At 50.8% G+C, this 14,438-nt stretch overlaps 1 long non-coding RNA gene across 1 annotated transcript in view; it reads right to left on the bottom strand.

Annotated features, from left to right (window-relative positions):
• LOC136847443 (uncharacterized) overlaps positions 1-13,396 on the bottom strand; it is a 66,125-nt gene extending 52,729 nt beyond the window's left edge. The window contains exon 1 of the long non-coding RNA XR_010855750.1: positions 13,296-13,396. This is a non-coding gene — a long non-coding RNA (uncharacterized lncRNA). The remainder of the gene's footprint in view (positions 1-13,295) is intronic.
• Positions 13,397-14,438: the final 1,042 nt, after the last annotated feature.

Below are 14,438 nucleotides of genomic sequence, written 5' to 3'. Positions count from 1 at the left end.
GATCTCTGAAAAACTCCTCGGCAACTCAGGGGTGTCTGAGTCCTGGGGCATAGGATCCTCAAGCCCTTCCAGGTCACAGTTTTCCCTGGTTAATCCCTCTGCAGGAGAGGGATGCTTGCCAGAGCCCCCTGGTGATCTCTCCACCACTCGAGCATATGACAGGTCTGGCGCATGAACGGTCCCGGTCCCAAACCCTAAGCCTGTCAGGCTCCTGGAAAATATCGAGGAGGTGGAGGGGACAGGCGAGAGATCCCTATAAACCCTTACCGGACCTGCCTGAGTCCAAAGCCCCAGCAGATGAGCAAGGCCATAGGCGGTCGTCAAGCCACAGTGATGACGGCCATATGGGTAAGGGAGAGCAGTCCCATTAACGTGAATGGAGGCTGTCCTGGAGACATGCTGCAGTCTTCTTAGAAGCTGGAGCCTCTACAGTAAAAGAAGATTGGATGGGAGACCTCCTCTTGCTTTCCCTGGTGAGCAGGCTGGTTGGCCAGTGTCATCGTTCCAGGACCCTTGCACTGCTCTCTTTGGAGAATGAGAAGTGGGTGAGTGATCATCTGCCTGCTCTCTACTCATTATCTCTTGCTGGGCCATGGTGACAGCCGGGCCCGAGTACGTAGAACAGGGACCCTTCCTGGCTCAGGAAGGTGACTTCCCAAGACTGGTACTGGAGTGCTGGGGGTCCGTGGTACCCCCAGGCAGCGGTTGCTCCCATGCCATCGCCAACAGGAGCTGCAGTACTGGGAGTACCGATTGCAAGGATTGTTCTTACCTGGGCACTGCCTAATAATAAACAGTTTCCTCTCCCTGGGCTGCTGCAAGTTAGGGATTTGCATAACGAAAATGTTAGCAAACTATCACACATAAGCATATAACAGGAAAAAACACCAAAAGGAATACAAATGGCAGTCTGGAAGAGAAGCACTGAGACGTTTTTACATTACAGTGGCCGACAGCAAAATGAAATACAGACCGACGAGTGGGCGGGGCTTCTCCCCTACCGTCGGTAGCTAATGACCTTGTTTGAAAGTTAGTGGACGTACAAGCTTGCATTCGCAAGCAAAAGGTTTATATTTGTGTAGGAACAAATCAACAGTGATCAAATGTTGCCTTGTGCACTGTTATGACATGTGTGATAATCATACTAAGAGTCAACTAAACTTGTAACGAAATACTGCACAGTACATCAAGCATAGTGTGAGAGAGGTGTGAAATAATGAGCAGGAAGACAAGTACTGCTGGTTTATTGATGAAAACTAGCAGCTTATAAAGTGGGATGCAGACGTCTGCGTAGTTCGCAGAGACCGCTGGTACAAAGATTTACAGGTGACCTGAGGTCAAACTAATTCCTTACAAAAACAGGACAGGTTTACACAGAGAACATAGTGATCAACAATGTCTGACATAACATAAATAACTTGTTACTTGTACATAAAACATGACTGTTTAGAAAGACAACATATATACAGTATACAATTATGATGATAAATATATATTCCGATCAACCTTAGGTCAATGAAAAGGACCGCAGAAAACGGGATGTTCTCTACAGAGAACGCATTGAGTGGGGACTTTACAATGCTCCCCCCGCTCCCAAGACAGAGGCAACATCTGATTAAACCAGGTATCTGCTGGGGCGATGAAGGGGGCCTCTCTTTCTCGATGTCAACTGGAGAGTGTGGTCACTTTCCCCGGTGTCCTCTGCAGTGGTTTGCTGGGGTGCCTTTCCATCAGGTTTCTGGGTTTTTCGGGGACGCCCTCGCCTCCTTCCTGCGACTGGGATTGTTTGAGGGGCTGCCGTATCCCACCGGAGATCTTGGGGTCTGCCTTCATTGGCCCCCTCCAGGAATGCGGGTTTGAGACGATCTAATGACACCCAGTCTTCCCACCCATGGATGGATATTCGGAATGCCTTCTTGTTCCTTTCCAGTACAAGGAAAGGTCCCCTGTAGGGTCTAGTCAAGGGTGGGTGTAAGGCGGAGACCTGTGGAACCTTTCCACCATGCTGTTGGCTGCAGGGTTGTAGGTGGTGGTGGTGTGGTGAGTGGTCCCCACTAGACATGCCAGGGCGGTCCACAGCTCGGACAGGAAAGCAGGTCCCCTATCTGTCATTATGTCGTCTGGGACACTGAACCGGCTGATCCAGCTCGAGAGGAGGGCTTCCGCGCATGCACTGGAGGTGGCTTCTTCCATGGGTGTAGCTTCGGGCCACCTGGTGGAGTGGTTGACAACTGTCAGAAGGTATCTGGCTCCTCCTGATGGGGGAAGAGGTCCTACTATGTCAACGTGGATGTGCCCAAAGCGTCTCTTGGGCTGGGAGAATTCACCCACTTCCAATTCGGTGTGCCGCCCCACTTTACTTGTCTGACACTGCATACACTGTCTTGCCCAGGCCGTTGCGTCTTTCCATATGCCGTGCCAGACGAACTTCTCCATCAGCAGTCTGGCTGTTGTCCTTCTGGAGGGGTGGGATAGACCATGGATGATGTTGAAATCTGGAGGCAGGGGCATCCGGTACTGACATCGCTCAGTGACGTTGATCCTCCTGAGCCAAGGGGCACATCCCTTCACTTCAGCGACGTGACGGCTGTATGGTAGGCTGGGTTCTCAGGGTCAGCAGCTTGTTCGTGGGCAAAGTCCTCATAATCGATCCCGAGCTGTACAGAATCGATCTCAATCCTCAAGAGGGCGTCGGCTACCGGGTTCTTCCTGCTGGGGAGGTATTTGATGGTGCAGGTAAACTCCACGATAGCTGCAGGGTGCTGCTGCTGCTTAGAGGACCATGCATCGCCCAGCTTAAATGAAGGCATGGACCAGCGGCTGGTGGTCAGTCCAAATTGCGAAGGGCATCCCCTCCAGGAGGAACTTGAAGTGCCGTACCGCCTGGTATGCTGCGAGGAGTTCTCGGTCGAAGGTGCTGTAGCGGGACTCGGCGGGGTTTAGCCTCCTACTGAAGAAGGCGAAGGGCTGAGGGGTCCCTCTGATGACCTGTTCCAGGACTGCTCCGCAGGCGACGTTGCTGGCGTCTGTCGTCACCTGGAAGGGAGATTTGGGGTCCTGGTGGGCCAAAGATGTTGCTTTGGTGAGGGCGGCCTTCATCAGGAGGAAAGCCTTCTGCTAGTCGGGGCACCACACTAAGGTCTTTGGACGTCCCTTGAGGACCTCCGTCAGGGGGGGCCATGGTGTGAGCAATCCACGGGATGAATCTTCTGTAGTGGTTGACCATCCCGAGGAATTCTTGTACGGCCCTGATGGAGGTAGGGGTGGGGAACTTCTCAACGGCTTCGGCATTCGACGACATTGGGTGGACGCCTTCCGGGGATATCTCGTGGCCCAGGAACTCCAACTTCTCAAAGCCGAAGGTGCATTTGTCAAACCTGACAACGAGGCCACTTTCCTGCAGGTGCTGCAGGACCTTCCGGATGTGTTGTAGGTGTTCCTCCTGTGATCTGGAAGAGATTAGGATATCGTCGACATAGCAGATCCAGTCCAGGTCCCCAGGATGCTGTCCATCAGTCTCTGGAAGGTCGCGCCCACGTTCCTCAGGCCGAAGGTGGAGAAGGCGAAGACGTAGGACCCGAAAGGCATGATGATGGCGGTTTTGGGGATGTCCTCCAGCGCTACTAGTACCTGAAAATATGACTTTAAAAGATCCATTTTTGAGAATATTTTGGCCCCATGGAAAGAGGCCGTCAGGTCCTGCATATTTGGCAGGGGGTAGTGGTCAGGCTCTGCTGTAAGGTTCAGCCGCCTGTAGTTGCCGCAGGGCCTCCAGGTGCCATCCGCTTTCTGCACCATGTGAAGGGGGAGGCCCATGGGCTGGGAGCCTTCCTGCATATGCCCATCCTCTCCATCTCAGCGAAGGCCTTTTTGGCCTCCTAAAGGCACTGCGGGGGAAGCCGTCGAAACTTTGCGTGCGTCGGGGGGCCTTCATTTTGATGTAGTGGTATATCCCGTGTTTGGCAAGAGCCCCGGGCATCCAGCTGAGTTTGGGTTTGAAGACATCCAGGAACTCTTCCAGGAGGGAACTGTACTGGTGGCGGACAACGGAACAGATGGCGGGCTCCCTGGGGCCCGGCAACAAGGCAGGGACTGGCAGGAGTCGGTGTCCAGCAGGCGTTTGCAGCCGACGTCGACTGCCAGTCAGAAGTGGGTGAGGAAGTCCACCCCTAGGAGTGGGGTCCTGACGTCCACGATGATGAATTCCCAGCTGTACCTCCAGCCAAGGATGGAGATCGACAGGAGCTTGGTGCCGTAGGAGAGGATGGGGGACCCATTCGCGGCCGTCAGGGAGGCAGTCAGGCGGGCGTCTGTGGTCCTCTCCTGAAGGCAGAAACACTGAACGCATGGCTCCAGAGTCGACCAACATCATCCTGCCGGAGATAGTGTCACGGACATATAATCCTACTGGTAAGGGGCCCCTGGTTGTTTCTGCTGCTGCTGCTATGGCGGCCTGTGCGGTTGGCTGCCGCCTCCTCCGTTTTTTGAGGGGAAGAAAGGGCAGGGGGCTTCGCATCTCTGGGCAGCTCCCCCGAACCTCCGGTGATAATAGCAAAGCCCCGGCCCCTCCCTCTTCTGCTGGTGGGACGGCCTTTTCTGTTCGACGACGTTGAGGGGCTCCATGGTGGGGTCCTCCGGCAGGAGGCAGTTGGTGGAGTGTGCGGGCGTGGTCGCCTGCTTGACCGCCTTTGTGGAATCCGTCAGCTGCTGCGCTACCCTGATTAAGTCCTTGACCGGCAGAGTATATGTGTCCGTGATCTGCCCACAGACCTCCAGCAATAGCTGCAGCAGGGGGATCTCCCTCGACAGGCTGATTTCTTTGCACTTGCTGCTGCTGTCAGTCTCAGGGAGGAGGAGGAAGTCCTGGAGGGCATGCCACATTTCCAAGAGGTTTCCCTCCTGCCGGGGATTGAGGGAAAGGTCGAGGGCGCAGGCAGCTCTCTTGGAGACCAGCAGGGAGCAGGTCTTGACGAGAGTGGATTTTAGTTCTTGAAAGGTGGCGGGGACCGACGTCGCCAATAACTATGGGGCGATCTTCCTGTATATCTCCTCCGGGAGGGTGTTGATGGCGATGTCCGCCTTCAACACCTCGTCCATTAGGCATGCTACCCTGAACTGCCCCTCGACCCTGTAGAACCAGGACGATGCGTTTTCCCTGGTAAATGGCGGCAGCCTTATGTTAAGGGCCTTCTTTGCTTGGTCCGTCAGGGGGATCATTGTGTGGGGCGCAGGTACCGCCGTAGAGGTGCACGCAGGAGGGGGTTGCGAGAGGGAGGTGTCTGCCTACGAGGGGTTCACGGTAACTTGTATGAGGTTGGGAAAGTCCGTGCCCATGCTCACTTCCTGCTCTCACTTGGAGTGTGAGGGAATACTCGTGTCAATACATGCTGGGGGAGCGTGCCGTGCAGGTCCACTAATGACGCTGGCGAACTGCCGATGAAGGTCGGTAAACGCCCAAACGCTTTGTTAGAGCGCCGTAGTTAGTCCGTTAGGGGCTTGGGTAAGGTTCATCGGGCCAGGACTTAGTCGCTGTTTGGGTCCGTTAATGGCTTCCAGGAACTGCTCCAGGGGTCACCACTGTGAGAGAGGTGTGAAATAATGAGCAGGAAGACAAGTACTGCTAGTTTATTGATGAAGCGAGCTGCTTATAAAGCGGGGTGCGGACGTCTACATACTTCGCTGAGATCATGGGTACAAAGATCTACAGGTGACCTGAGGTCAAACTAATTATCTACAAAATTTCATACAGAAAACATAGTGATCAATAATGTCTGATGCGTAACATAAATACTTTGTTACATGTACAGTCACTCAAGAATGTTTTGCAACATGTTCCAGAAGTTTTCGTTCACCTAACAGTAATTTGTTCTTATGATTTTTACAAGGAAATGTAATTTTCTTATTCGACTTTGGTTATTAATCATACGGTTAACAATATAAAAAAGAATGGTGAGTGAAAAATTCATATTACGAAAAATGACGAAACATTTTGAAAAATTTCACTTCAGATGATTGGGCAAAAGGGTCAAAGAAGAAACTATATTTTGAATCCAGACAAAAGCTTATTGACTAATAAAATAATATTTTTTGAATAATCATCAGGGAAATTATATATAAATAGAGAAAGAATTCAACCATTATCGTTGTCAAAAACAAAAAAGAAAAAAATCTCATAACGTTGTATGTGATCGTGTGACTCCACATTCGGGCAGGAAAGTTAAACTAAACTGTCTCGTCACTTGCACCGATAAGATGGGCAACAGACTCCCGCACCACAATCATTAGACTAATGTCTCTAGATATATGCTTGGCAGCTTAAATAAATAAAACAACCATGTATAGTGGGATACAACAACAGAGAGAACGAGGAAATATGATAAATTCATTGTAAAAAGTGGAGGAGGACCCCATTGTTGCACTACTGTTAAGGATCATCATCGGATGATCATTGAAGGAGCTCGCCCTAACCCCCCCTGACAATGGTGTTGCTATAAAGAGAGAATTTCTCGGACCCACCACTAGTGTTCAGCTGTATCATGCGCTTACAACTGAGTTGCCAAATAGCGCCAGATGTCGCTATTATAAGCTGTTGTCCGAAAAGTTTTGAAGTATGTTGCAAAACTTTTTTGAGTGATTGTACATAAAGCATGATCATTTGGAAAGACAATAAAATATACAATTTACAATTATGGTGATAAACATGTGTTCTGGCCGACCCCAGGTCGATGTGAAGGTGTAAAGTCATCTGTAAAGTCATTCGTGAAGTCTCTGCTAAGTGTTAATTGTAAAGTCTCTGCTGAGCAAGTTTTCTGTGGTGACATACCATTTTCTTTGCCTACAATTAGTCACGCCTAACGCATCAGGTCACGCAAAGTTCAATCATTTAAACTATGTATATATTTTGTTTACCTGCTGTCAAAATGTATCACATGTTTCATCTTTCACAGGCATCAAGATTGTATCCAATTCCATTTCTGTCTGTTCTTATATTGTAAAGTGTACTGGTTCGCTGTATTTATTGTTATTTATTATCAACCTCAAGTCACTGAGGTTTCCATTGTATTCCAGCGGTGCAATGCCAGTCTGCCACTATATAAACTGCCTGGATCATGAATAAAGTAGCAGTAACCTTATCCTGCTCGTTTCTTTCGCACCTCTTAAAGTGGTGACCCCGGAGTGGTTCCTGAAGCCATTAGCAGACCCATACGGCGACTCAGTCTTGGCTTCAGGAACTTACTCACGCCCTTAGCAGACTAATCACGGTGCTGAACCAATGTTTGGGCGTGCTGAATCTCATCGGCAAAATCACCAGCGTCATTAACGGACTTACATGGCGCGCTTCCAAGTGCGTTTTGACGCGATTACCCCACTCCAGTTAAAGAGGGCAAAGAGCGAGTATGGAGACGGACATCCCTTCCCTCGTTCAGTTAACTGCTAACCTCGCGGATTCGGATGTCTAACCCCCCCATATCACCCGTGCCTGCCCCCGCACTGAAGCTCTCATGCTCCTCCACACCCCTGCCCGCGCCCCGCACTCTCCCCTGCCCGGCAGGACAATCACGGGTCGCCCTGACCTTAAAACTGCCACCGTTCACGCAGGGGAACCCATCGTCATGACTGTACAGGGTCGAGAGCCAGTTCCGCATGGTGGAACTCACCGATGGGATGCTGCAGGCGGATACTGTACTTAACGCCCTGCTGGAAGAAATTCTACAAGAAGCTCGTCCCGTGGGTGTCCGATGCACGCCCCCTCACCTACCACCTCCTGAAGAAGTCCCTCCTCGAGGCATGCTCCCTGCCAGTTGCCAAGCGGGCCGCCCACGCCCTCAACCTCGCCGTCAGCCCGCGGCAGGAGCAGAGCATCAGGGAGTCATGGGGCATGATAAAGGACCTCCTCACCCTCCCAGACACCGAAGGTACCGGAAAACAAAACTAAATAAGCCTGTGGCGGGAGCTCCTCCTTCGTCAGCTCCTCCCAGAGGTCCGGACACAAATCCCTGAGCCCTAGAATCAGTAGGCTGCTACGTCCGCGACACCGTCTCCAGCAGGATGATGCTGGTCAACACGGGGGCCATTAGATCAATCTTCCCGGCATCCAGAGAGGACCTCAAGCGAGAATCAGACCCGGCTGCCTTCCTGATGGCCGCCAACGGGTCCCCCATCCTCTCCTACGGCACCAGGCCCCTGTCGATCTCCATCCTTGGGCAGATATATTCCTGGGACTTCGTCATTGCGGACGTGAGGACCCCCGCTCCTGGGTGCGGATTTCCTTGCCCACTTCAGGCTGGCAGTCGACGTCGGTAGGAAGCACCTCCTCGACACCGACTCCTGCCAGTCCCTCCCATTGGCAATGGGACCCAAGGCGCCCACCATCTGTTCCGCCGCCCCCCACCAGTACGCACAACTGCTGACGGAGTTCCCGGAAGTTTTCAGGCCCGAGTTCCACCAAGTCCCCGGGGCCCCAGCCAAACATGGCATCTACCATCACATAAAGACAAAGGGCCGCCCTGCACACGCGAGGTTCCGGAGGCTTCCCCCGTGGCGCCTACAGGAGGCCAAGAACGCATTCGCCGAAATGGAGCAGATGGGAATCTGCAAGAAGGCCTCCAGCCCATGGGTGTTCCCCCCTCCACATGGTGCAGAAACCAGACGGCTCCTGGAGACCCTGCGGCGACTACAGGCAGCTTAACCTCGCAATGGAACCTGACCATTACCCCTGCCGAACATGCAGGACCTAACAGCTTCCTTCCACGGGGCCAAAATTTTTACTAAGTCGGATCTCTTGAAATCCTATTTTCAGGTACCAGTCGCGCCAGAGGACATACCAAAGACCACCACCATCACGCCTTTCGGGTCCTGCGTGTTCGCCTTCTCCACCTTCGGCCTGAGGAACGCTGGGGCGACTTTCCAGCGGCTCATGGACAGCATCCTTGGGGACCTGAAGTTTTGCATCTGCTACGTAAATGATATCCTTATATTTTCCAGGTCCCACAGGGAGCACCAGAAACACATCCGGGCAGTCCTGCAGCGACTGCAGGAGAACGGCCTCGTCGTACGTTTCGACAAGTGCACCTTCGGCGTCCAGAAAGCCAATTTCCTGGGCCACGAGATATCCCCGGATGGTGTCCGCCCGCTCACATCCAAAGTTGCAGCTGTCACCAGGTTCCCCGTCCCCATCTCCATCATGGCCATCAAAGAGTTCCTCGGGATGGTGAACTGCTACAGGAGGTTCATCCCAGGATTGCGCACACCACCGCCCCCCCCTGACAGAAACACTCGAAAGCCATCCAAAGTCCTTGTTGTGGGGACCCAGCCAGCAGCAGGCCTTCTCCCTGACGAAGGCCGCCCTCGCCGAGGCAACCACCTTGGCCCCCAGGATCCCAACGCCCCCTCCAGCTGACGACGGACGCCAGCAATGTCGCCTGTGGTGCTGTCTTGGAGCAGGTCATCGACGGAGCCCCCCAGCCCATCACCTTCTTCAGCAAGAAATTCAACCCCGCAGAGGCCCGTTACAGCACCTTCGACTGGGAACTCTGCGCAGTGTACCGTGCAGTCCGGCATTTCAAGTTCCTCCTGGAGGGCACGCCCTTCACAATCTACACTGACCACCAGCCGCTGGTACACGCCTTCACAAACCAAGGGGACACATGGTCTTCCGGGCAGCAGCGGCATCTCTCGGCCATCGCCGAGTTCACCTGCTCCATCAAGTGCCTCCCGGCAGGAAGAACCCCGTGGCAGACGCCCTCTCCAGGGTCGAGTTGAATGCAATGCAGCTCGGGATCAACTATAAAGACCTCGCCAGGGAACAGGCCGCTGACCCAGAGACCCCAGCCTACCGCACCGCCATCACGTCCCTGAAGTGGCAGGATGTGCCCCTCACCCCCGGGCCCAAGTCTCCTCTGCGACGTCAGTACCGGCCAGCCCCATCCCCTGGTGCCAGCCTCCAGCCGCCACCAGGTATTCGACATCATCCACGGCCTCTCACACCCCTCCGGCAGGACAACGGCCAAGCTACTGTCAGGGAAGTTCATCTGGCACAGAATGCAGAAGGACGCGAGATCCTGGGCAAGGCAGTGCCTGCAGTGCCAAACCAGCAAGGTGGGGCGTCACACCTAGTCCAGAGTAGGCGAGTTCCCGCAGCCAGAGCGTCGCTTCGGCCACATCCACATCGACATCGTCGGGCCCCTTCCCCATCAGGCGGGTTCAGATACCTCCTGACGGCGGTAGACCGCTCAATGCGGTGGCCCAAAGCCACGCCAATGCAAGAAGCCACCGCCAGCGCATGTGCCTAGGCCCTGCTCTCCAGCTGGATCAGCCGCTTCGGCGTCCCAGACCACATCACAACCGACAGGGGTCCCGCTTTCCTGTCCGAATTGTGGTCCGCCCTGGCTCAGCTGCTGGGGACAATGCATCACACCACCATGGCCTACAACCCAGTGGCCAACAGGCTTGGTCAAGAGGTTTCATAGGTCCCTGAAGGCATCCCTTATGGTCCACTGCACCGCCGAGAACTGGAAGTACCAGCTGCTGTAGATCCTCCTTGGGTTGAGAACCGCCCCCAGGGCCGACGGCGCCCCGTCCGTGGCTGAAAAAACCTACGGTGAGTCCCTCATGGTCCCGGGTGAGCTCGTGACAGAGGATCGCCAGAACCCATCGGTCCAGAGGCTTCGCGACATAGTCGGCAAGTTCGCCCCCTGCAAACAGACATATACCGACAGATCGGACACCTTTACACCGCCCGGGCTGGCCTCCACCACCCACGTCTTCGTCAGGGATGACGCCATCCGCCCACCACTGACCAGGCCCTACAGGGGACCCTTCCACGTGCTGGAGTGGAACACCAAGGCGTTCCTGCTCGCACTTCACGGGAGGAACAACTGGGTGTCAACTGACTGGGTCAAGCCCACCCTCCTGGAGGAGGACACAGACGTCACCGCACCGCACCCTCCGCCTGCTCAGCCTTCGCCACAGCCGGGCCCTCGTAAGGGACGGGCACGCGGCCACCCCTGAAAAAGCCAGCCCAAACCCGCAGTCAGGCAAACCCACACAGAGGGCGTTCCCCCGATGTCCTCACACGCAGCCGGGGCCCCCTGCAGCGCCCCAGCAGATATGCCGACTAATCAGACGTTACCCACGTCTTGGGGGGAGTATTTGTAAAGTCATCTGTAAAGTCATTTGTGAAGTCTCTGCTAAAAGCGTTAATTGTAAAGTCTCTGCTGGGCAAGTTTTTTGTGGTGACGTCCCATTTTCTTTGCCTACAATTAGTCATACCTAACGCATCAGGTCACACAAAGTTCAATCATTTAAACTAAGTATATTTTTGTTTACCTGCTGTCAAAATGTATCACATTTCTTCTTTCACAGGCATCAAGATTGTATCTGATTCCATTTCTGTCTGTTCTTACACTGTAAATTGTACTGGTTCACTGTATTTATTGTTATTTATTATCAACCTCAGGTCACTGAGGTTTCCATTGTATTCCGTGGCGCGACGCCAGTCTGCCGCTATATAAACTGCCTGGATCATGAATAAAGTAGCAGTACCCTTATCCTGCTAGTTTCTTTCGCACCTCTTAAAAAGGCACTGCAGAAAACGGGATATTCACTATAGAGAACACATTGAGCGGGGACTTTACAGGGTTGTAGTGTTACCAGGATTGAGTAACCATGCAAAATTTCAAGTACATCGGAGGAGGGGAACAGGTCAAAAATTGAGTTACAAGATTTGACGACAGACAGACACAGAAGTCAAGTTAAATAGCATGCATAAATAAAAATAATTCCAGTAATACATTCACTTCTTTTAGCAAATAAAAAAATATTCTTCTTATTCTTTCAGTAGTAGGCTCAATTAGCTGATTCTGAAAACATAAACATTAGTAACTGCAAATGGCACATGATGGTTTTTATGTACATATTGCAATGATGACATACAGTTTAAATGGATTCATTATGTAAAATATTAATTTCTTTGCCATTACCCTTATAATTACAGCTATAATAGCCTATTTGACTTTTGCAAATGGAATTATGAATGGAACACCTAGCCTAGGTCAATAGTTCACACAAACACATTTTAGTTTTCTGTAAAAGAAAACTATTGAGATGGCTATTTGTATGTCCGTCCGCACTTTCTCTGTCCGCCCTCAGATCTTAAAAACTACTGAGGCTAGAGGGCTGCAAATTGGTATGTTGATCATCCACCCTCCAATCATCACACATACCAAATTGCAGCCTTCTAGCCTTAGTAGGTTTTATTTTATTTAAGGTTAAGTTTAGCCATTATTGTGCGTATGGCACCCCCATAGGTGCCAACAACACAGGCCACCACCGGCCGTGGCTGAAGGTTTCATGGGTTGTGGCTGAGAGTTTCATACAGCATTGTATACTGTACAGAAAACTTGATTGCGCCGAAGAAACTTTGACGCATTTTTTTTTTTTTTTGTGTATGGTAATACAATATGGTAACAACTGCTAAGAAAGTTGCTGTATAAAAATACATTAATGGTGATAAGACGTAGGCCGTGGGTAAACACAAGTAGGCTACCTACCTACCTACTGAATTGTGCCATTTACGAGATAAAAAGGTGTTACATTTTCCAAAGCGTATTTATGCTGTATATTTTGTTACAAATATGAAGAAAAAGGTAGATGACTGCCTTTTTCATATTGAGTACTTACAGTTTTGAGGTACTGGCAAGGTTAGGTGAGGACGGGCAGGAGTTGCCCATGAACACCTCACAGTTTTTTACTGGCCCTTATCCTTGGTAATTCTATACATTAGCTCCGCACCTGTTTTTACCTTTTCAACTGGTTTTTTCTACACTTTTAGGGGTTCTAATACTGGCGGTGCATCTGTTTGTTGTCGGCCAAATGGAATGTCCCTTCGCCGTGTTTAGTACTGGCCCGGGGGGGTTGGGTACCCATACGTTAACAAGTTATTGCACTTGCCGGACGGGATATGAACCGTTCGAAACAGACGTATCCGTGCTGTCTTGTGAAGATCGCGTATGGAAACCCCTTGTTGGACGGACTTCGGGGGTTAATTACTGGTTAATTAGGCTCGAGCGCCAAAAATGAAAAATAAATTCATAATTAGCAACCACAAAACTATAGAAAAAGTCAAGTTATAGTGCCGTCGGCTGCGCGGAGCTACTATATAGTTCTACCTTATCCTGATTTCGAAATTATCCGAAGGCCCCTTGACTCTATTAATAGGGATAATTGAAGGACTTCTGCATTGGAATAATAAAATTATTATAAATAAAAAATGGAAAAATAATACTATACAATACCTTACGCCCTTGTGGTACAGCATTCAAGCGAGACCACCGAGACAAGGCCTGTTCGACATGACCCTGCCCCTGGTAGTCCGATGTTAGCGAGTCTTTCTCTCTCGAGCTTCCTTCCTGTACATCATTTGAGTACGAGGTTTTCTCGTGGTTCCGTTGTTTTATTTGTTAATTGGACCGTAAAACTTGCATGGCATAATGAAGCAGCGTGCCACAGATATATCTGGTGTGTTTTATTGTACGAACTTACTATGGTAAGTAGGTAAAATCAACACTAAGTTCACTGCAACGATTGTTTGACTTTTGCCTCTGGATAACACGACTTCCAGTGTTTGGCATCAAGCCTAAATTTCATATTCCATTCCATTCCACATTAGGATAACTTTTGACTGCAATATGAAGGATGTAGTCATCACGCTGGTTTCCACGTCGGGAGCACAAACAAACGTACAGTTAGGTATGTCTGGTAAGGTAACATGAGTTAGGCCTGTGCAAGTATAGCCTACACCCAGGTATAGCCTAAGAATTCTGTGGCCAGAAAAAGGGATTTAGGTAGGTGCTGTGAGCAGCAAGGTAAAGCGCAATATAAAGAAAGACTGGTTTAGCTTAGATTGAATTTTAGTAGGAATTCATATAAACTAGACTTAACACAGAACTCCCAGTGGAGCCTATGTCCAGGCAACTCCCAGAGTAGCCTATCTCCAGACAACTCCCAGTGTAGCCTATGGCCAGACAACTCCCAGTGTAGGACTTAGCAAGAGCTTTGGAAATGGCACAGACATAGAAGTTATAGGTTCATCACAAGTGGATGTACAGTATAATGATCAGGAAGTAGGCAAGTTACCATTGCCAGTAGTCAAAGGTAAGCGACAAACCTTATTGTACCTAGTTTGGTTAAGGTGAATAAAATTAGACTGGCCTAGTATTCTAGGGTTATAGGTACAAAACAGAAGGGATGTCAATAACTAACCTAACCTCTTGGCATTACTGTGTTTTAATGCTCATATATACATTTTGTACAAATATTAAAAGACCATCTTCCCTCTTCCACAGGTAACAGTTGAGTACAGATTTATGAAATGGCATACTGTACATTATTATTATTAAAGCAGTTTAACCAGACCACTGAGCTGACTTTCAGCTCTC

This window comes from Macrobrachium rosenbergii, chromosome 16 (assembly GCF_040412425.1).
Source record: "Macrobrachium rosenbergii isolate ZJJX-2024 chromosome 16, ASM4041242v1, whole genome shotgun sequence".
Taxonomy (NCBI): domain Eukaryota; kingdom Metazoa; phylum Arthropoda; class Malacostraca; order Decapoda; family Palaemonidae; genus Macrobrachium; species Macrobrachium rosenbergii.
This window is presented reverse-complemented; position numbering and strand designations above follow the sequence as displayed.